The following is a 24696-nucleotide window of genomic DNA, read 5'->3' on the forward strand; positions in this document are numbered from 1 at the left end:
GAACACACATGGCAGTGTGCTTTTCTTTCCTTCTCCCCTTCACCCACATTTGGCATTTCTCCCCAGGCTATCCCTCCCCACCTCCCCCTCCCACTGGCCCTCCCCTTTTCCCCCCAATAGACCCCAGTGTTTAGTACTCCCCTTTCTGTGTCCATGTGTTGTCATTTTTCATCACCCACCTATGAGTGAGAATATGCGGTGTTTCATTTTCTGTTCTTGTGTCAGTTTGCTGAGGATGACGTTCTCCAGATTCATCCATGTCCCTACAAATGACACAAACTCATCATTTCTGATTGCTGCATAATATTCCATGGTGTATATGTGCCACATTTTTCCAATCCAGTCTATTATCAATGGGCATTTTGGTTGATTCCAGGTCTTTGCTATTGTAAACAGTGCTGCAATGAACATTCGTGTACATGTGTCCTTATAGTAGAACGATTTATAGTCTTTTGGATATATACCCAGTAATGGGATTGCTGGGTCAAATGGAATTTCTATTTCTAAGGCCTTGAGGAATCGCCACACTCAGGCCCCAATATACTAACTCTATTTTAATCATTCAATTCCTGTACCCTTCTCTTATACATGATATTTATTTTCACTTTTTGGACTTGGCTCATAAGTTTATGCATTCAGAAATATTCATTGAGCACCTACTGTGTGCCAGTCACTATACTAGTGATAGGGATACAATGGTGAGTAAAACAATCTCCTTTGTGGAGTTTGTGGTTTGTTAGGGAAGACCAATAATCACACAAATAAAAATCAAATTTCTAAATGTAGTTAGGGCTTTGAAGGAGAAGACCATGGTAACCTGAGAGAATATTATGGGTAGGGCAGTGAGAGCAGAGTGAGCAATTAATTAGGGAGGTCAGAAGGGAAATGACTTGAAACCTGAAGTCTGGTTAGATGGTAACTAGATGCAGGGGCTGAATGAAGGGCTTTCTTAGCAGCAGAAAGAGCATGTGCAAAGGCCCTGTGGTGAAAGAGATCAAGGAACTTGGTGTCAGAAAAAGCCAGGGCAGGCAGAGATCTGAACATGCAGGATTTGTAGACCACTCTGCTAATGAGGGATTTTTACAAAGAGTGGTGGAGGTGAGCATGGCCACAGTGGTCTTTTGAAAAGATCCTATTTATTTAGCCTGATTTCACACAGCCAACTCCCTCTCATGGACCACACACTTATGAGATGTGCCAGGGAAGATAGTTCGCTGGACTCCATTGTGAACTCCCAATCTGTGGAGAGTTTTCAGTGAAGATACATAAGGCCCAAGGGAACAGGCCTAACAGATGTTATCAGTAAGGCAGGAGGAGAAGAGCTTCCCTTTAGACACATTCCTCTGGGACCTCTCTTTGACTCAGCTTCTCTGGCTGAATTACATCACTCTGATCTGATACTCGAGAGCAACAGCTGGCACTGAGGGAAGGAGGCAGTAGTGGCTGCGTGCAGGTTGCTGTGGATAATTGGAGGTGAAAAAGGAAAAGTGGCTCATGTGATTGCATTCTAAATTACATCCATTGTTTAATTTCTTAAAAGGACTTGATGCATTCAAGAAGGAAAGTCCTTTCTGGAGTAGGGGATCAATGGGGGGCAGAAGGAAGAAATGGATGCATATATACTTGTATTACCTTACTCAGAGTGTTGTAAGTGCAGATTTGAGTGGCTTGCTCAATTACTCTCATTGTATGCATACTAACGGTAATAAACTTGCAAAACTAAAACACATGAGTCTATAGTAATTGTTTTTTAGATAGTGTAATAATTCATGATAATTGCTTGCAAAGCATTTCCCCCCTTCTTGTCTACAGGGGTAAATACATTAAAGCCGTGTGCTTGTATACTATTTTACAATCTATTAGCATAATAACCCATTGTAAAATAAGCCCTGCTGCTGTAGGAAAGTGTGTGATATTGGTCCATTAGACACCTTTATCTTATATCCAAGCAACTAATGGCACTATTTATGGGCTCATGTTAGTTTTGTATATGCTTGTTACCAACTAATAGATTCAGAGCATGAAGCACTGTTTGATAAAAGTTATCCAACACTAACAATCCACCATGACGCTAGCCTTTTGCTTGCTTGAAAATTGCTTTTAGCCCCATGTGAATGGGAAAGTCATCTTGATAAATTTAGCTGCAAGCCAAGCTATAACCAATGTTCACAGAATGTAATCAAATTAGATCTTAAAGCCTTTAATTTCATCATTAGCATGTATTATTTCTTCCCTAAACCTTGTAATTAAATAGCATATTAGGAATAGATAATTTTTTCCCTTTTATACATTTATTAGGTATCTGGGGTTAAATTTGGATCTCTATTATGATACACATCTGCTTATCCTTAAATTAGGATGGCTTTAATGATACCTGAAGAATTAGAAAAGTAATTGGTTAATGAAACTAAGGGAATTTGTGGCAAATAAGATATCATTATATTTACCCAAGCACTGTTATAATCTGAGAGCTGAATAATTAGCCAAATTATACGGAGGAAAATTAGATACTCATTATTTACTTTTCTTGGACATTCTGTGGGTTTGTGCAAAAATTTTCACTACACACATGAGATTAATTCTTGATGTTTACATCTGGTTTACCACAAGTCAAGAATTTCAGATATATGCTCTTTTCTTACTCCCCGTTAGCAGTAAGAAATCCGAGGCTTTGCAATTACCGCAGGAGCTGCTGCTGTGGAGAATGGAAGTTGCATGGGCTGTACACACAGGCAGAACAGTGAATTCAGTGACTGCTGACACACAGAAAACCCCTTTTTGTGGCCCGGTGGACTGGTCTACTTCCCTGGAAAACGGTCTGGTCTAGGTCAACTTACTTTCTCCCCTTTAACTCATTCCTCATCTCATCTCAAACAGAACTTGCTGCTGAGTTTAGCTAAATGAATTCCCAAGCAGCTGGTAGTTGAGTAGTTCTCAACCCTGGCTGCACATGAGAATCACCCAGGCAGCTTCAAAAACTGCATGTCTGGTCCCACCCCCAGGGATTTCAGTGCAATGTGCTACCAGGGTTGTACTGACTGCAGAAGCAAAAACAGAGGTGGAAGATAAGAGTCGTGGGCAATGCTGTCCTACTTTGGCTCCAGAGCCATACCTGCCAGGAATTTGGGATGGCAGCACGCTTTTCCATTGAGCAGAGATTCACCTTCTCCTAGAAGCTGCTGCTGACTAATCAAACCTGACATACAAAATGAAGCAAATATGTCATCCCTGGCTTAAGGTGTTACTTCATAGGTACTCCTGATAGAGAATTCACTCATTCCTTTGACAAATATTTAATGAACACATGCTTGCTGGGTTCGAGGCACTCCTGTAGAGTCTGCAGATATAATAGTAAAGAAAACAGACATTTTTTTTGGAACCTAGTTGGAGAAATAAAAGAGAAATAAAGAAAATGCATACAATATAGCAAATCATTTCCTAGGAAGGGAGCAGTCATGAAGTTAAGATAGATAATGGCAATTGCAAGTCTTACAAAGACTCACTCACAGAGGTGGAGTCCTCCTTGTTGGAAAAGACTCTGGTACAAGCCAACTCAATTCCAGGAAATCACACTAGACAGCCAGGGGCTGAATCTTCTCTCTCTCCTCTTGTCTTTTCATTCACGTTGTTAAGTTTTTAACCTGCTTGCGACGTGAGGATGTTTGTATAACTGGCTTTCTCTGGAACTGGGCCTTTGCTGTGTCTACCTGATGGCTTCCTTAGGTATTGGTCGTCTTCGTGCCTGAGGTCTCTCATGTCCCTCTTTGCTCAGTGGCCGGCTGGTTTTCAACTCTGTCTTCAGAGCAGCCTGAAAAAGGCCCTCAGTTATAATACTCCCTCCTTCTCATTATTCTTCTAACCCCAGCCCCCTGAAGAATGGAAGCCCCTAGACTCAGCTTCCTCTGCCAGAAGATTCCCCTCAAAGCGCTGGCTCTACATGGGAGTGAAATAATGATGTTTGGAAGGACTCGCTTTCTACTCCTGCAAGGGAACCCCTCAGTGCCAAATAGTTGACACTGCCTCATTCTCTCTGCCACCCCGAATAAATATATTTAAAATGGGATTCGTTTGTGAGTCCTTGGCTTGATTTATAATGCATTATCTATCCAGATATGTGCTGCTACTGTTTATCTCCACAAAATAAATATTAAAATTGCATTTGAACCTCATATTAAATTTATATTCATGCTATTACAATTTTATTTCTGTCGAGTGATATTCACTTTTCAGACATAAGGCAGAAATAAGAGCACATAGGCAAATAAAAGTATTTATTATTTTCATTTTCTCCTGATTTTCATGTTACTCAGGGCCTGCTCTTTTTCTCATACACCATCTGTATAGTAAATACTAGGGAGATGAATAGGCATTCCTTTGTTTATGCGGTGTACCTAGGCAAGCAGTTTCTAGAAATAAAGTTTTTTCTATTACTTGAGACCCAGACAGCAGTGGATCTTTAGTCACGTGAAGTTGTTGAGTGTCCACTGGTGTCAGAGCCCCACAGTTGGTAGAACATGCCTTTGGGGTTGTATTTCCAGTAGTAGGAATGGCTCTTGCCAATATCCACACACTTTTTAACTAGTTGCTCTTACAACGAATGGCCAGTGGGCCACATGTGTGGAATGGCTAACGCAGGAGTTCAGCTTTATGTCCAAAATGATCCCCCAGCCTGGTTATCACACTGTTGCATAATACCATCTGCTATGTCACAACTTAGCAGCAGTGATAATAATCATCATCATAATCACGTCATGAGTAGACATGATTATTTTTGAAAATTTGTAGAACTGGTGTGGGGAAAGGTAATATAATTATTTGTGCATTGCAGTGAGTTTCTGTCTTTAAAAATAGTCACTATTCTAACTTAGGAAGATTCAGTAGTATAACTTTGGTATTCTTTTCTTTTTATTTTGCTCTACAAAATCGGATATTAATGATCTTTTAAAGAGAATTTGGCAATATAACCCAGTTTCTTTTTTCTTTTTTTGGTATCATTTTTCTTTTTTTTCTCTATACAATTGGATGTTATGATCACTTTAATTTTTTCATTCTAAAACATGAAAAACGACGTATTGTTTAAGTGCACATTTCCCTCTTTCCTACTGACACTGAACATGTTAACTCTAGACAGTATGGTCCAAAAAGCTGGCTATCCCTAAGGGTTGACTTTCACATTTTATTTGTTTATTGTTTATTTAATGCAAGTAATTTAGTCAGAATAATGCCAAAAGAAGCAATTCTTCTTGCCTTTTGTGGGCTGTTGGACAGCCTTTTGTGAATAATATTAAAAATGAGAATGATCACAATTACTACATAATGAGTGCACAAATACTATGATGATCAGTCCATATGATTACTTCATTCCACCCTCACAGCAAACCTAGGAGCTAGGCACTGTCATCATATCCATTTTACAGATGAGGAAACTGAGGCTGAAATAAATTAACGTGTTCCGAGTTGTCTCAGTGACTCAGTGGTGGAACTGAGAGCTTGATGCAGATCCGTATCACTTCCACTTCAACATTCTCACTCAGTATCCTTTATTCCCTATAAGAAGATTTTGCAAAATGTGGAAGATAAAGCTGATAAGAATTTTTATCTGTTTCACCAATAGTAGCCAAAGGACAGTAAGGTAAAGAGCAGGCTTAGGTTTCAGTTTGGGCTTACTCATTACTACTTTTGTGTTCTCAAACAAGCAGCTTCACAGTTTGGGGTCTTATTATCCTCATCTAAAAAGCAGGGCTAATGGCACCTAACTTGAATGAGATGATGGGAAAGCATTTTATAATTAAAGATACTCTGTGAATGGGTTTCATCAGCATGCTGCAAATTCTCTCCTTGGCTCTATCCTATTCAATGTTTTCATTATCTTAAAGACATGTAGGTCATAATCAACAAATTTCTTACACACTGTAGGCTGAACTAGGAGATTAAGTCTATCAAGATCAAATTTAACCACTTTAGAAATCACATAAATGACAATGGTAGTCAGTTCATTTCAAACTAATGACTAACATTAATTGAGCATTTACTACATGCCACATACCATTTTAAGCTCTTTAACATGAGTTATATAATTTGCACAGCAACTATCTGGAGTAGGTACTAGATGTAGTCTCCCTTTACAGGTAAGAAAATTGAGTTGCAGAGAGACTTTTTTTTCCCCAAAGTCACACAGCTGGTAAATGGAGGAGATAGCGTATGAGCCCAGGCAATTTGGTCTCTTTAATGCTACCCCATAGCACACTGTTCAAAGAGCTAACACAGTTTTTGGCCATGTCAGTATAAATGTTGAATCCAGGTGAGTCTCAGTCAACATCCTTGTGGATAGTTCACAAATTTTAAACTGTTATATCCATGTATTGAGGAACCCTAACAAACCAGAGAGCAAATAGAAAAGGATCATCAGGATGATGTCATCCAAAGGGATGTCTGAGGGACATGAAAATGTCAAGATTGGAGAAGAGGACATATGGTGAGACAGCCATCTTCAAGTATTTACCATTTAGAAGTTAGAATTGGATTCCTGTGAACCCCAGAGAGCAGCTCCAAGTGTTTGAATGGACGATGGAGGGATGCAGTTTCTGTACAATACAAGTAAGACCTGTCTGAAGGTGAAATCTGCCCACCAGTAGAATGGGCCTCTGCCAAAAAGTAACTGCCAAGTTATAGGATGTATTCAAGCTCAGAATGCTTGTGTGTCTTTCCATCAGAAAAGCTTAGCTGATGGGGTATTTCTACATTGGTAGAAAAATTCACTGGATGACTTCTAACATCCTTCCCAACTTGAAGATTTGACTACTTCATTCATCAGATATTTTACCTCCTACTTCATCCTTAAACATAGACATTTCTCTTTAAGGTATCACTAAAGGGTTAATGATTAACTGCATATAAGGTTTGTATGTTTCACTGATGAAGCAGCTGCTTGGCGCAGGAGTGAACAACTGAACCAAGGTGGCTCAATCAGATTCTGTCTTAGAACGTGGTACTGGTGGTCTTTCTGTAGCTTGGAGGTACTGGAGTTGCGGAGCTGGTGCAGCCAGTTTCATGCCGTAGTGAGGAAACTGAAAACACCGATGGCCAAAAGAAAAGATAAAGCAAATGAAAATAGACAGTACAGAAATAAGAAACCATATGATCCAAGTGGGGGAAAGAGAGAAAGTAAGAGATGATATGTTTGGCTATTTTGGTTCCCATTGGCTTGCAAATTCTAAATTCCCATTCTCCAAGCTTGGCTGAACTTGCAGATTCTAGGTTCAAGGAGACAGCAGTGGATGCTCCATGTTAGTTCTGTTTATTTTGCTCCAGTCTGAATAGATGTCTAGAATTTGCCACTGCAAGTGTTTAACTTTGGACAATTCTTTTTAGATAGAGTGACTCTTCTTTCTTTTGTATAAAAAACTTACCTTTACTGTCTTCAATTGGCTGCTTAATAGTGGCAAGTCATTACAGGTACACATTTTCCCCCAAGATATAATGGTTATAATTAAGTGATTCAAAAGGACTTTAGTGCAGAAGGGCCAGGGCTATACAAATGTCAGACTAAATTATAAAGTGAGCAGCACTAAAATGCCACAGGATGTAACCATCCATAATTTATGAGTAACAGAATCAGATCAGTCCATAAAATGAGCTGGAATAATTTTTTCATGGTTTCATATGTTTTTATTAAAAGATATGTCTCAGTAGCAGCGAAACATTGAAGATTAATAATGTTGCAAAAGGATGAAGCATTCTTACCATATCCCTGGGACCCCATGTTTTTGATGGTGTACTGGGGGAAATGTCATTAGGTGAGGCATTGCTTTATCAGCCTGTGGGAATCTGAGCCATAAATATTTTAGGTTGGACATTGGTTCTCAGGAGGCTCCCATGCTGCTATTTTTGCCGTGGAAGAAATCTCATGTGTCTTCCAGGAGAGCTACCCTGTGAGGCATGGATGGTTAAGAGAAATCCTTATAGGCTACTGGAGCTGTCTCCTGCTTGCCAAGAATAAATCCAAACTCGAGATTGTTTGGAATGGGCCTATGTGACAGAAACATTTGCAATCATGTCACTGAAAATGTTTATTTTGCTGGGTCTACATGGCAAATAGGATATAGATCAGTGAGCAAAGAAATGGTTTGCCGAGTGGGCTGGACATCACTGATGAAATGTTTGCTGGAAGTGTGACTGCGAGTCTTGCTTCAGCACCCCGTCCAGGGGAGTTGCCATGCTGCCTGGCAGCCTTGCCAGCCTCAGCACTTATGAGAAATGAGCTGAAGTATTTGTCATCATTAAGGCTGTAGATTGTTTTCTAGGAGTGTTAAACCTTCCAACCATATTGTAGCTCATGGAGTTTGACCCACATCCCTCTAAAAGTTTGGATCAGATACAGGGCAGCTATCCTTGACAATTATGGAATAGATACATTCCAGGGAATGCATTGTATAAAGTAAATCACATTTCCTCTTGGTTTACTTTATAAAACTAGAGACAAACACTCTGTATACAAATTCATTAAATGTTTGGTGAGGAGAGAGCCTAGGTGGACCACATTGGAATCTCTCAGTGGACTCTTCAAATGTCATCATTGACAAATGACTGCAGAAGACAGTAGTTCACTCTTAGTGCCTTAATTTTCTTACATGCAGTTTTCTTGCACAAGGAATTTGGACCCTGGACATCAGCTCTGTATTCTATATACTACAGAATTCTCTTCCCAGCTAGGAATATCCTTATATTATACTCATGCTTTTAATCCCCTCTTTTGCCTTTAATCTGCTATACTCATGATTTTAATCCTCTCTTAATTCTATCATTTAACCAAGCTGGACGTGATATCATATGCAAGTTCAAATCTCCAAAAACATTATAGCTGTGATAATAGGATGCAAGTTGGGAACCCCAGTGGGTATACAGGCCCAGAAAATGCATTTGTTTTAAAATAAAGGAGCAACATGGGAAAATAACACCTGGGAGATATAGTTATAAATAACTAAATAAATCTTCTGGATTAGAATTATACATATTCATAAGATGTTATGAATGAACTAAATAAAAGTGAGTTAGAATACACTACAATAACAGTTTTCTCTCCACAAACTTACATAAAACAATATGTTTACTTTTCAACACATTGTTTTCAGTCTAGGTGATATGATTTAGCTGTGTCCCAATCCAAATCTCATCTTGAATTGTAGCTCCTATAATCCCCACATGTTGTGGGAGGGAGCCAGAAGGATACTGAATCATGGGGGCAGGTTTTTCTATGCTATTCTTGTGATGGTGAATAAGTCTTACTAGATTTGATGGTTTTATAAGGAGCAGTTCCCCTGCACATACTCTCTTGCCTGCCACCATGTAAGATGTGCCTTTTCTCCTCCTTCACCTTCAGCCATGATTGTGAGATCTCCCCAGCCACGTGGAGCTCTAAATCCATTAAGCCTTTTTTCTTTATAAATTATCCAGTCTTGGGCATTTCTTTATAACAGTATGAAAATGGACTAATACACTAGGTAAACATGAGACATTAATTGTCCTTTGGTTAGTGAAATTGGTCTTTTCTTCATGGTTGATTAAGGAGGGAGAGGGAAGTTGACCTGCTGAAGTGCATGCTTGGAGCTTCTGTTTGGTCAGGAGTAGCAGCACAATATTCCCTTGCCTGTGAGGGAAAGTGAATATTTTGAGAAGTGGGAAAAAATAATTTTTGATGTTAGCTAGATTCCTTAGAGCCACAATATCTAGGTTTCCTTTGTTTTTCTGAAGTTTATTTATTCATTAATTAATTTATTTATGAGACAGTCTCACTGTGTTGGTCAGGCTGGAGTACAGTGGCATGATCTTGGTTCACTGCAGCCTTTGCCTCCTGGCTTCAAGTGATTCTCCTGCCTCAGCTTCCTGAGTAGCTGGGATTACAGGTGCCCACCACCACACTCAGCTAATTTTTGTATTTTTAGTAAAGTCAGGGTTTCACCATGTTGGCCAGGCTGGTCTCAAACTCCTGACCTCAAGTGATCTGCCTGCCTTGGCCTCCCAAAGTGCTGGGATTACAGGCATAAGCCAGCACACCTGGCCTGTTTTTTTTTAATTTTAATAAGTGGCATTAGGGTTTGTTCTATTTCTCAATTTTCAATTTTTATTATATATATCCAGTGAGAATGATTTGATTTCTGTAGTTATAATGACTTAGCACTTCACAAACTTAGTTAAACTTATTATAATGTACCTGTCTGTCCCATGACTTTATTTCTACTGTGGGTCCTGTCATGTCCTGTATGTAATGGAGCATAGTACATTACACAGTGTAGAAAAATGTCTATTGTTGTGCTCATCTTGGTCTCACTGTCAGCCCTCTGATGAAGAGGTCCTTGGCCCCAAATTGTGCTTACTTTTCTAATAACAAACAATGCTTACATTTATTCAGGGCCCACCATGTGCCAGACACTGCGTTAAGCACTTTTCTTGTATTGTCTCATCAATTCTCTAACCAACTTATTGCCATGTCTATGATGGAGAACCAAAGGTGAATTAGCACACACTCAAGCCTACACAGACAGTGGCTGGAAGCCAGGATATTGCATGTCAGGCTAGAACGTGAAATCAAGTCAGTCCTTGCTAGGGCTCATGCGTATCACTCCTCTTCTCAACTACCTCTCCCTGGTTGTCATTTTATTTAAACTACTTTTTTGACATACAAAAAGCTATACACATCTAATGTATAAAGCCTGAATGAGTCTGGAGCTAAATGCAGTCGGTCCTTTGTGTTTGTGGGTTCTACATCCGTGGATTCAACCAACTGCTGATCAAAAAGATTTGGGAAAAAAAGCCATCTATATGGAACAGGTACAGGTTTGTTCTTCTCAGTATTTCCTGAAGAATACAGTATGACCACCATTTACCTAGCATTATGGTATATTAGGTATTATAAGTAATCTAGAGATGCTTTAAAGTACATGAGAGGATGTGCATTGGTTATATGCAAATACTATGCTATTTTATATGAGGGACTTGAGTTTTGGTATCCATAGGAGATCCTGGAAGCAGTCTCTTATGGATACCAAGGGAAAACTGCATATGTGTGTGAAACCATCGCCACAATCCATGCCAAAAACTTATCTATCACCTTCAAGAATTTCCTTCCTTACACCCTCTTTATTTATTTATTTATATTTATTCATTTATTTATTTAGATCTTGTTTTGCCATCCAGGCTGGAGTACAGTGAAGCAGTCATAGCTCACTGCAGCCTTGACATCCTGGGCTCAAATGATCCTCCCACCTCAGCCTTCCAAAGTGCTGGGATTACAGGCATGAGCCACCATGTCCAGCTGCTCCTTATGTATTACTTTTTTTATGTGAGTGATAAAAAATTACCTAACTTAGTATTTACTCTCTTAGAACATTTTTGAGAATACAACAGAGTGTTGTTAACTGTAGGCAGTATGCTGTAGATCTCTAGACTTTACTCATCTCATAAAATGGAAACACTGTGCCCTTTGACTACAAACCCTGTTCCCCACTACCAGCCCCTGGAGACCACTCACCATTTCACTCTTTGTTTCTATGAGTTTGACTATTATTGACTCGTCACATGAGTGGTATATATATCTTTCTGTGTCTGGCTTATTTAACTTAGCATAATGTCATCCAGGTTCGTCCACTTTTGTCACAAATGGCAGGATATATCCTTCTTTTAAAAAAATGAATAATATTCATTGTATGTATATACCACATTTTCTGTATCCATTTATCAGTGGACATTTGGGTGTTTCTGTATCTTGGCTATTGTAAAAAATGCTACAGTGAACATGGGAGTACAGATATCTGTTCAGTTGCTTTGGATGTATTTCAGAAGTGAGATTGCTGGGTTATATGGTAGTTCTATTTTTAGTTTTCTTGCGGAATCTTCATACTGTCTTCCTTAGTGGCTACACCAATTTACATTCCTACCAACAGTGCTGCAGGATTCCCTTTTCTTCACATTCTCACCAACATTGGTTATCTTTTGTTTTTTGGATAATAGCCATCCTGGTTTGGTTACACTGTAATACCAGAGCTATTAGACTGCATCACATCAAAATGAGCACACTGCAAACCGTCAAAATAAACATTTGATAAAGAAGTTTGCCGAAGGAATTTTAACAGAGTGTAGACCTTAGGCAGGTTGAAGTTTCTGTGCTTCAAAAACAACATTGTAGATTTTTTTCCTTAACAGACTTTATGATAAGACTGTCAAGTATCATTGACCTAAGCTAGGACAATTGCAACCCAAAGGGAAACGTTTGTTTCTAGGATAGTCTATAAATAGCCTATTTGATTAATGGCTCTGGCCATGGATAATAGATTTCCACCTTATGGCTGAAGACAGGGATACAGTTCTCACCCTCACTTCCCACACCTTTCCCAAATTGGCCCACTTACCTGGATCACCTACTTACTTTGATTTTTCATTTAACCTTTATATATCTCTGGGATTTAATTTATTCAGGGTTTATAACCTCAGCTCATGAGATGTTTTTGCCCAAAGCAGGACAGAGGTATTCATTTCTCTCAGAATAAATCTTGGTGACTATTATACTGCAGTTTGGTATATTTACAAGTCTTTGAGATAATGCTCAATCAGAATATGGCAAGAAAAGTCATCTTGAGGCTCAGCAACCCTGTCACTATCATTACATCACTCAGTTATATAGTTCGGAGGATGGGGAAACTCCAGTGGGGGACCCCATGCCTCTATGTGACAGAGTATTAACTCAATAGGCCAGATGAATACCTACCAGTTTGGGGCAGGAAAAATGGAAATTAAATTAATTTATCACTTTGTTTAAAATATTGGCTCTGGGAGCTTCAAGGAGATTTTTCCTTAGACAAAAGGGACTCTATTCCCATTATTAAGGCAAGAACTCATCTATCTGACACATGGTAACAGAGTCTTCCTAAGAGGATAATGGGTAAAGTTTACTTACTAAAAGGGTTTTCATTACACTGTTCAAGCCTAACAGCTTTTCAGAAAAAAATCTGATAGGAAATTTCAAGTAAGTACAGTGTTGTAGATTGTAAAAAGAAAAAATATATGACCACAGATTCCTTTTGTCCCTGTATACATCTAACTTTGCAATGTGAACTGACTGCCCTTCCTGTCAAGACATAGAGTCAGGTCAGGCGTGGTGGCTCACGCCTGTAATCCCAGCACTTTGGGAGGCTGAGACAGGTGGATCACCTGAGTCTGGAGTTCAAGACCAGCCTGACCAACGTGGAGAAACCCTGTCTCTACCAAAAATACAAAATTAGCTGGGCGTCGTGGCACATGCCTGTAATCCCAGCTACTCAGGAGGCTGAGGCAGGAGAATCACTTGAGCCTGGGAGGCGGAGTTTGCAGTGAGCTGAGATCATTCCATTGTACTCCAGCCTGGGCAACAAGAGCAAAACAGTCTCAAAAAAACAAAAACAAAAACCCCACACTTGGAGTCATTCTCTCTATTCACTTGCATCTGACAGGGCTTGAGGCTTTTTGGACCAGCAAAATGGGGCAGAAATTATGACACAGAAATTCTGAGTCTAGGCTTCAAGAGGTCATGCAGTTAATTTTCTCACGCTCTTGCTGTCCTGAGGCCTCCATGTAAAGAGGCCTGGGCTAGGCTAGCCTCCTTGAGGGTGAGAGACCACATGGAGGAGAGACATCCCAGCTTAGGCTCCATAAACCAATCAGCCTGCCCCCCACCCATTCATGTGAGTGAGACTGCCTGGGACTGCTAGCTCCCAGTTGACCCATCAGCTGCTTGCAGAACCACCCAGTTAATCCACAGACTTTACAGCAATGAGAAAATTAGTTTAAGTCTTTAATTTGAGTATGCTTTTACACACTAATAGATAGCAGACACTTTAAATATGTAAATATATTTCTGGGTGGTGTGATTGCAGGTGATTTTGTTTTTTTAAAGTTTTATATATTTTCTAATAAACATGTATAACTTTAATGTTAAGTTTATTAATAGGCTGGGTGTGGTGGCACATTCTTGTAATCCCAGCACTTGGGAGGCTGAGGCAGGAGGAACAATTGCACTCAGGAGCTGGAGACTAGTCTGGGCAAAATAGTGAGACCTTGTCTTTAAGAAAAATTTTAAAATTAGCTACGTGGTAGCATGTACCTATATTGCCAGCTACTCAGGAGGCTGATGTGAGAGGATTGCTTGAGCCCAGGAGGTCAAAGCTGCAGTGAGCTATAATCATGCCACTCTACTCTAGCCTAGGTGAGAGTGAGACCTGGCCTCTACGTGTCTTACACACACACACACACACACACACACACATATACATATATATATATTAAATATTCTACTACTTTTATTAAAATGATCATGGCCAACAGCCAGTTAATGACTGGGCAACTTTAATGATTGGGTTACTTCCCTTAGGGAGTCCCTAGAATGGTATGTTCCAGCTATCAGTTGCTGTCTAACAAACCACCCCAAAATTTAGTCACAGAAGACAAACAACCATCTTATTATGCTCACAATTTTGTGGATCAGGAATTCAGGCTGGACATAGTGAGAACACCTTGATCACTGGGGTCTCAGCTGAGATACTCAAATGGTGGGAGATGGCTGAGATCTCCACTGGGTTCATGTGCCCAGGACTTTGGCTCTGGCTATAGATGAGTTCCTTGTTTCTACACATTGTGTCTGGTGGAGCTTGAATGTTCAAGATGGCTTCAGAAGCCTGGGCTGGGCTTGGTCGAAGATCTGGTGCTGGCTAGGTATCTCTCTCTCTCTCTCTCTCTCTCTCTTTCTCTTTCTCCTCGTAGCTTTTTCATATGTCCAGCTTGAGCAGCAAGGCAGTCTCAGAGCAGTTAGATTTCATACTTGGTAGCTAGCTTCGCCCTGAGCAAATATTTCAAGAGGTGGAATCTGCAACACTTCTTATGATCTATGCTTGGAAGACACAGAGTGTCACAGTTGCTGCATTTAATGAGTCAAGCAAGCCACTAAAGCCATCTCAAAATCAAAGGCTTGAGCATTACTCCTAAATGGGAGTAGTAGCAAAAATATGATGGCAAACTTTAAACTACCATATTCTGCCCTCGGGCCACAAATTATTTACACATGTTCCACATGCACAATACACTCACCATTCTCTAAGGAATCTCCCTCCAAAATCACATCTTACTACAACATTGGCTGTCAAGAATCTCCCTACCAAATTCAGATCCAGGTATGGATATGGTCTCCTCACATGTGAATCTTTGAGTACAGCTCCTTGAATACGCATTGTTTTTGGTCTGAAGGCTTATGAACTATAGAAACAAACTATTTATGTCATATCTCCACAATACAGACATTCAATGGTAAAAAAGGTATTGTATAACCAGAGTAGATGCTGGCATCCCAAAGGAGGGGAAAGTACATGGCAATCAGTTGTCCACAGCAATTCTGGAACCCAGCCAGGCACAGATCATCAATTCTGCCTTCTCTGGGGACGAGAACATTTCTTGATCAGGGCTCTGTGTTGCTTCCTGGAAATGACTCCTGCTCTAGAAATTCTTTCTGTTACATCAGCAGAGTGCAAAGAATCAAGCCTCCCTGGGTTTGAATACTGACTCCATATTTACTAGCTGTGTGACTCTGTGTAAGTTATTTCATCTCCCTGGACCCCAGGTTCATTGCCTATAAAAGTGTATAATAATACCCCTGTATGATGTTATTGTGAAAATTAAATGAGCTGCTATACATACTTAACACGGCACCTGGCATTCAACAACTATTATTTTTCACCTCTCTGTGATGTTATGTCAGTTTAGGCAGTGGTGAAATAGCCACAGGTCTTGAGAAGGCCATAGAAGCTTACTTGAGAAGGCCACAGATTATTATAGTGGGGTAATCTCCTACAGAATTATTGAGCAGGGAATTGGGGCATTTCTTACAGAGTTATGGAACAATGGACTTTTATCACAAAAAAGAAATTTTGAGATAATCTAGTCCAGTATTTTGTTAACCCCCCAAATACTAAAGCTTTCAGGAGTTATCGTGCCTGAGGTTGCTTTCTGAATGCTGTTCTTCTGCCTCTAGTAGCAGTGCTTGTTTCTTGGTCTACAACGTGCAGCATCACTTTATTCTTTCATTTCCCATAAACAGTGTGAATGGAATTCCAAGTACAGAGAATGGGATCAAAATTTCATGCAACCTAGCGAATATGTTTGACCCTTCCATCTGGCTCAGAGCAGAACAGTTATTCAAAAGGTTTAGTAGCCTCAAGCAGTTACCTGAGATCTTAAGATTAGCACATTATGATAAGAAGACTAGTATTTAATGTTAACAACTGAGTGGGGAAAGGGAAGCATATTACATTCGTGTGGTTCATTATATAAATGTGTGGTAACACAACCCTACCCAAAAAGGCAATAGATCTGATCCCAACCACAATGTTTGGATCATCATACTAAGTGATTTAAAGAAATTCCACTGTTCACTGTATCCATAAATACACACTCATGGATAATAATGGAAATCAGAAAACTGAAAAAGTTTATTTCAAGTTTAATGCTGGTTAGTTTTGCTAAAAACATGTATCTTTTTCCCCTTCTGGAACTGTGCTCAGTGAGGCATGCATGTAGTCAGCAGGGACAGCAGGCGTCATCAGTGCTTCACCCATATGCCCTTGATCCCTTTACTACATCATCTCCAATCCCTTTACTATGTTCATGCCCTCAAGCTTTCGCTGAACTTTCAATTCCAACAGCTAGCACCAGGATCTCTTGTTGGAGGGTCGCCTACTTTGCTGGCAGGCACTGAGAGTTAAAAGTACCTGGAAATTTATATCCTTTGGGTATCAGCCTTTCATCAGTGACTGACTGAATCAAGAATGTAAGTAAAGACAACTCTGAGGAGTAACCTCTGCTGTCTCTTGACCTCCCCTACAGAATTCGGTCAAAGTTACCTTCCATGGGAGTTTGCATGGTATGTCATCTTTTTGCTCAGCCCCATTTCCCCATGACCCAATCAGTTTTTCCAGGGAGCAGTTTATGTTAAATTATTTTCACATGAATACTTATCTCAGTATCCACTTCTGGGAAACCTGCTCTACTGAGAGCAATGTCAAAACCACCTTAAGAAATTCACTGTATTTCCCATAAGTACAAGACCCATAGTTTATGTACAGAATCCTAAAAACTTGTTTTTGCACACTATGCTTTGAGAACCACTACAACACATCAAACAAAGAGTAAGATAAGATTACATGTAAAGATGCCTAGGTCCTTAAAGACAGTTTACAAATCTTGTGTAGTAAATAAGGATGGATGGAGAATTCTAAAGGCTTCTGCTTGACTACATGGTTTATTTCATTATGTTTTAGTATTAAGCTTCAATAATTGGAAAACATAGTAACAGATTTGCTTGTTATTTGAGGGGAGATCAAATACGATTTTATGGTGAGGTCAGGTTCCACAGTCAGCAGGGATGTTAACTACATGTGCAATGATGAAAATTAACCTGTGTCTTTTAAAGTTCACTTATTCACAATTTCTAAGTACTGAGTGTGTGCTATGTGCCACATATTATTCTAAACACTGGGAATAAGGCAGTTAACAGACTAAACAGATACCTGCCCTCATGAAGCTTGTATTCCAATGGGAGGAGATATAACAAACAAGTTATTGTATAGTATATTGCATGGAGAAAACTACAATAAAGAAAATAAACCAGGGTAACATGGGTATGGAGTGCTAGAGTGGAGGGCACTATTTCCTTTGAGTGTTCAGAGTGACCTCACTGACAAGGGGACATTTGAACACAGACCTAAAGGAAGGGGGAGGCTAGCCACACTGACATCAGGGGTAAAAGGCATTCCAGTTAGAGGAAATAGCGTGGTTGGCGTGGATCTTCTGCTGAGAGGAGCGTTGTTGGTTGTTAGCCACATCCCAGCTGCTTCCCTCTGGGTCCACTGCCACATTCACGCAGAAGCCAGATTTCCATTGAGCCACTCCAACCCACTGGGGAAGCACAGCGAGATCCTAATTCAGGGCCATTCTTATGAGGCAGAAATAGATACCCATTGGCCTTCTGGAAACTTCCTTAGAACTGCACTGCAGCCTGAACCCTTCTTGCACAATCTGTCTTCCATCTCCTCTCCCTCACAGATGTCAGGCTGGCATTGCTGTCAAAGGCTCTTCTTACCTTCTCCCCCACCCTCCCTTTTATCCTTCACCTGCACTTTCCCTCAGTACATTTCATGCACATCTAATTCCATCTTAGCATCTGCTTCTTGGAGAGCCCCAACATACACAAGCAGCAAAGGCAGTGGCCCAAGGCAGGGGCATGGTTGATGTCATTGAGGAACAGCAAGATCTGTGTGGCAGAAACAGACTTAGAAAGGGGCAGGGTGGCAGAGCACGAGGACAGGCAGAGGCAGAGGCTGAATCTGGAGGGCCTGGCAAGCATGACAAGGACCTAGAGTTTTCCTCTGAGTACAAGGTCACCTTTGGAGGGCTGTGACCAGGGTTAAGTGATATGATCCAACAGTTAAAAAGGAAAATTGTCCCTGATACATGGAGGGCAGGTTATAGGTGAAAAGAGCAGGGAGATCAGAAGCAGAGATACCACTGAAGAATTCAGACCAGAGATGATAGTGTTTGAAGAAAGCGGTAGTAGGGGAGAGAGTGAGCAGCGAGTGAATTCTAAAAATATTTGAAGATAGAGCCAAAAAGATTTGCAGATGGTTAGGGCACGCAGTGTGAGAGAAAGGAGAGTCAAAGCTTTTTGGCCTCTCAATTTTGAATAGAATTGGTATTCACTGAGGCAGGAAAGACTGGGGATTGTGAAATATAATGATACACGCCCTAGTTTAAGTAGATTTCTTCTGTTTGTATGTTGCCAGTGGTGCTTGGTTTATATCTCTACTTCGTAAGTCATAGTCTTTTTATAGTGACTGCTGCTGCTACTCTTGCTGCCTCTCATTGAGTGCTCACACACTGCCTACTGCCCTAGTATATATATTATTGTATTTATTAATTATATATTAAATGAGTATGTCATGTATTTGTATTTATATATATAATATTTTTTAAAAAATCTCTTCCCCCACTTCATTTAATCTTAACTTCATGAAATCAGCCCCAGGTTTTGTGTTGTTTTCTGGCTGGAGGTCACACAGAGAATTACTACCAGACTCAGAACTGAATGGAACAGAATCTGAGAGGGTGTGACTCTGATGCTGAACTCCTCTTCATGCTAAGGGCTCCCTGGTGCCCACATGGCCCTTCTGTAGCCACTCTGTTTACTACTATGTTCCTGACTAAGTCTGGATACATCTTCAGAGCAGGATGATACCATAATCATCTTCATATATGCCACGTAAGCTACTAAGGTTCCTTGCATATAGTAGGTTTCATGATTCCAAGGTTCCATGATTCCTTGTGGTATTCTGTGAATTCTGTGTACCTGATTCTCCCTCCACCCACCTCATAACTGAACAATGAGATGTTATGAGAATTCCAAAATATGATCATATCCATTGACCTGACAACATCCAGCGGCTTCCAAATTTATCACTTACCTGTATGACACTGCATGGCCTCACTTTAAACTTTTGTCTGATTTTTAGCAGGTGGCTCTGGGACTCTGTTTCCCTGGTTTCTCTGAGCTCCTCCAGCACCCAGAAACCTCAGAAGACCCTGTCTGAGATCTAGGACCCAACGCCTCCTTTCAGATACTAGTGATGATGCCAGTGTCCCTGCTAGAGAGAGATGTGGATGCATTTAATTATCTCGTTACGCAAGCTCTTCTCCCTAATATCTGAAGGGCTCCCTTTCTGTCAACTGAGTAAGTCATAACTTGAGAACACTTATGTTATTTGACATGTATAAGTTATGTAGGTAGGTTGGGTTTCCATTGCAAAAGAAAATCCAGAATGGCAAAAAATGGACTAATTGCTAAATTACTTTTTTCTATCCATTCATAATTACTTATACAAACTTGAATGTTAACTCCTAATTATTTGGCAACAACAAAATGCATTTGTAAAGATTCACCTTCAAAATGGCCAGTAGCTTCCTAACACTCTCCAGCTGATAATAACTCTGGACTGTGGATATCTCATCAGAATTAATTACAGCAGACTGGAGTCCTGCAAATGCTAAAATGTCTTTAGTTTTACAGACCAATAGATTCTATGGTTCAGCAGTTCTGCATTATTAGTAGTAAGTCCCTTGAATCTTTTGGGAGGCAGCCCAATAAACCATTGTAACCTTTATAAATTAAATGAGAAGTAGTGACTCTGCTTGTTGAGTGTGAGTATCAAGAACAAAGACATGGAATAAAAATAACATCCTTTATATCTACCAAATAATTTAACATGCAAAAGCTTGCTTTGCTTGAGAGGTAAAAATAAAGCAGTCAGCCAAATATAAAATATTCATCATATGCAGGGGAAATATCTGACATGTTTAGGGAGTAGACTGACAGACAATGAGGAAGGAAACCCTATAATAAGGTCAGAACATAATTTCAAGAGTTTAGCAGATAAAATGTGGGTCCAGAAAGACATATGTCTCCAAATCAAGGTGAAGATCTGTAGTATAACAGTCATATCTAAACCTACAAAAGACTAAGACACTGGGATTTCCGCACATCACTGGTTCTTCCTGTATATCGTGTGTTCACATGAGAAGTGGAACGTTTTTATTATTAAGGGCATATAACAAAATAGATACATAGAATTTCCCATGGGTAGATTGTAAAAATTTAACATGATCAGGCTCCCAAAACCTGGAGAAGAAGGTGGTGCATGGGGATGAGGGGGATGATGATAGGTAGAGATGAGGAATAAACTTTAGAGACTTGATATAAATTGACAGAGCATGGCAAGAAATAAGAATGAGCTTTCAAAAAATGTTAAATTAGATTGAGTTGGTAAAAATTATTCATTATCAAGGATGGCCCCACATACAAGTGTTGACTATATATAGTACAGAACATTGTGGTTGGGTTCAGAGAGATAAAAAGACATTAATATTAATATTTACATCCATTTAACATCATTTATTAGGTGCCCTCTATGTCTGAGGTGTTGTGTTAAGAAGCTAGGACAAGGCTGGCACATCTTGGTACCAGTGTCAGCAATTGTTCCCATGACAGACATTACCAGTCAATTACAACTCTCTTCCTACTGCTTCTGGTTATGGCCTCAGTGGCTTTTTCAGCACAGTTACAGATCCTACTATTGGCAGACACCAGATGGAGGCTATTACAGTAAAGTCAGGTAACACAGGGTGAGAGCTGGAATGAAATTTAAAAACTGGGCATAGGGAAGTGAATACATTCGAAAGGCAGTAAAGAGGTAAAAGAGGACATTTTAAATGATTGTGCGCTGGCTGGGGATGGAAGTTGCTGGGATGGATTCAGGGATCATATCAAGGTTTCTAGCCTGGACAATTGGAGAGATGGTAATACACTTCACTAAGGTTTGTGAGAAATAAGAGGGCCTGTAGAGAGAAGGATGAGTTCATTTTAAAGTACTTTGAGTTTTAGGTTCCTGTGGGCCATCCACACAGAGATATCTAGCGAGAAAGTGAATATCTGAGTTTGCAATTTAGATGCACAAGCAAAGCTAATAAGGTGACAGTAGAGGGTGGTTGTTGTAACACATAGACACTGGAGGCCCATTACTTGGGCTTGAGTCCGGTTTCCTCCAGGCATTGGCTGTATGACCTTGCTTGAGTTTCTTAGTATGTCTGCATCTCCTGTTTTCTCATCTTTAATGCGGAGATAACAGGAGTACCTAACTTACAGGATCATCTTGAAGATTCAATAAATGCCTGGCACACATATCCAAGCACTGCGTGAATGTGAACCTTTATTATCATTGTCATTACAGCTAAACGGTGCTAAGCAAATATTTGTAGAATGAATGAATCAATAAGATTACTCAGAGAAAGTATACAGAATGAGAAGACAAGAGTAATAAGAATAGAAACCTGAGTTTATCATTCTTTAGAATATTAGTAATCTAGTTCTATAAGAATTCAGATGCTTTGAAATTTACTTCAAGGAACAAAGATAAATTCAGATCCAAGTAGTAAATTATTTCTCTAAACATTTTTATCTATTTTTATTTTCTGTAGAGACAGCATCTTGTTATATTGCCCAGGCTGGCCTCAAGTGATCCTCCTACCTCTGCCTTCCAAAGTTCTAAGATTATAGGCATGAAACAATGCTCCCAGTTCCACATAGTAAATTCTTATCAGGAGCACAGAAAGAAGATTCATTTTGCCAGGAGAAAAGACTGTTTGAGGACCAGATGGGGTAGTTAATCTTGAACCAATTAGGTCCTTCTAGAAGGAACCGGTCTATCCAAACACCAAGTATGGGCTAGCCAAGTACCCACACTTGGTTAAAAGGCAAACTGAGGAAGCAAGGATCAAGGTTTTGCTAAAACAGTCTGGCAGAGTTGCAGCAAGCAGCATGGTGGCCAAAGCAGTCATTTGCCTGACACTGGGAAAAACACATTCACAAATTTGGTGTGCTCCCACCACAAACATGCTCCTGACTAGATGTGTGACAGTCACAGCATGGTACATCAAATCGTATTGTATTAGCTACTAGTCCGGCTGGATAAACAGTGTTTATGAAAGTCAGCGCTAGTAAATGCCAGTCACCTCCTGCGAAGTTCTCAAGCCCAAACCACCAAATTCATCCTTGATTTTCTCTTTGCTTTGCCCCCCACATCAGTTCATTAGGAGCCCTGTTGACTCACAAGAAGACATCTTACATCATGATCCTTTCTTTGTCTCCACTCTTATCTTCTTGACACTCTTATCCTCTTATCCTCTTGGCAGCATCTTCTCTTGCCTGGGTAACCCGCAGTAGCCAACAGTCTCTGTTTCTCCTTGCAATCCAGTCTCCAAAGCAAGCCATGTAACTTCCCAGCATAGAAAAAAACCCATATTCTTACCTGCGGGACTTTGCATGATCTGGCCCCTGCCTATCTCTTTCATTTTGTCCCTTCTACCTTCTATACTTCAGCCTCACTTCTATACTTCTTGCTTTTCCCAGACACTCCACACTCTCTCCTGCCTGAGGGTCTTTACACCAGCTGTTCCTTCAGTGACACCTCTAGATTTTCAGAAGATGGAGTCCTCTAGTGGTCAAGGTTCTTATCTCCAGTGTGACCCCCTCAGGGAGCCTGCTCTGGACATTGTGTCTTTCCAGCCCTTCTCCACTGGTCATTTTTTGAGATACCCTGTTCAATTGCCTTCGTTGCACTTTTCCAATATTTTTGCCATGATTTATTTATTACTTGTTTGTTATTGTCTCCCCCACTGGAACAGCAGTTCTGTAATAGCAGGGGCCCAACTTACTCATTAGGCACAGTAGGCACAATGCTTAGAATTCATGATACTTTCTGGGGGTTTTCATTTATTTAAAAAATCAAAGAAAAAATAAATATAATAATCAGAAATACACAATAATGAATCCAGCTTGGAGTAAAGAATTATACCCGACATCTAGAAAGCCCTCCAAACACATTTGTTGTCCAGACAAATGGCAGTGTCTTGAGAATTTGGGGATCTGGCCTCATGAAACTCAGGTTGTATGTGGGGTGTGGGGTGTGTGTGTGTGTAATGGACATCTTCAGTTTGCCACTATAGACCCACTCTCTTCCCTTCTCTACTTGTTTCCAGGCTGAAGATGTTGATCCATATGTAGATTAATGGCTTTAGGTTGGGTTCAGCCAAGGGGAGATCTGAGGATGGAAAGGTACTGAGGTTCCAGTGTTGATTCTGTGTTTCCCTCCCTGCTAACTCAAAATGAACTTCATTCCCCCACTACTGTAATGAATAACAATAATGTTACCAATAATAATACAATTGATATTTATTGAGACTAAATCTAGTATTGATATTTTTATGTAGTGAAATGGCATGATAGTATAATGCAACAGCCTTTACTTCATTCTTAAACTTCACAGCACAAAAATGTTTTCAGACTTCATCAGCTGCCTGAAAGATCTCCTTTGATCTTTTGATACTCATATTTTTCACCTCTGATATCTTTATTCTATTGCCATGCTTGTAAGTATTCTATCGTTAACAGGTCTGTCTTTGCCAAATCCTCATTTGTCAATGGTTTTCTATGTGATTGTGCAACTTTCCTACATCGCTGTCATTAACCTAATAGAACCCGAATCTTTCGCAGTGTATGTGATTTTGCAAGCAACATGTTTACTCTGTGGGTTTCCTTGAACTTAGACTAATTACAAGCCCTAATGTTGTGAGTCTTTGGCATTAAGTGGCCCTTGTTTCTACAAGAACAACTGGTAACCTCTTTTCTGAGCTTCTGATATAAGAGAATCCACATAGCATTTAAAGAACACTTTACCTCTGGCAGGAAAATATTTTTTATGGTAAAAATAGACATATGGTAAAGCTTAAATTCTTCCAATAGGTAAACACTATGTGGTCCCTCGTTTCTAGGGCATAAAGGGCATGTTTCTGCTTCGTCAGCTGACCTTGGTTCTTACCTTTTACTTTTTTACTTCTGTATTTTCTCTAGAAAATCAAAATTTCAAAATATGTGAAATTCTAGAGCTAAGATTTTGAAGTAATTTTAAAGGTGGGCAATGGATAATTAAATAAAACAGTATACATAAATGTTCTTTTAGAAGTATCTCAAATTAATGACAGAAAAATTTGGTTTTAATATATAACATCATTAGTCCT

This window comes from Callithrix jacchus, chromosome 15 (assembly GCF_049354715.1).
Source record: "Callithrix jacchus isolate 240 chromosome 15, calJac240_pri, whole genome shotgun sequence".
In the NCBI taxonomy this organism is placed as follows: domain Eukaryota; kingdom Metazoa; phylum Chordata; class Mammalia; order Primates; family Cebidae; genus Callithrix; species Callithrix jacchus.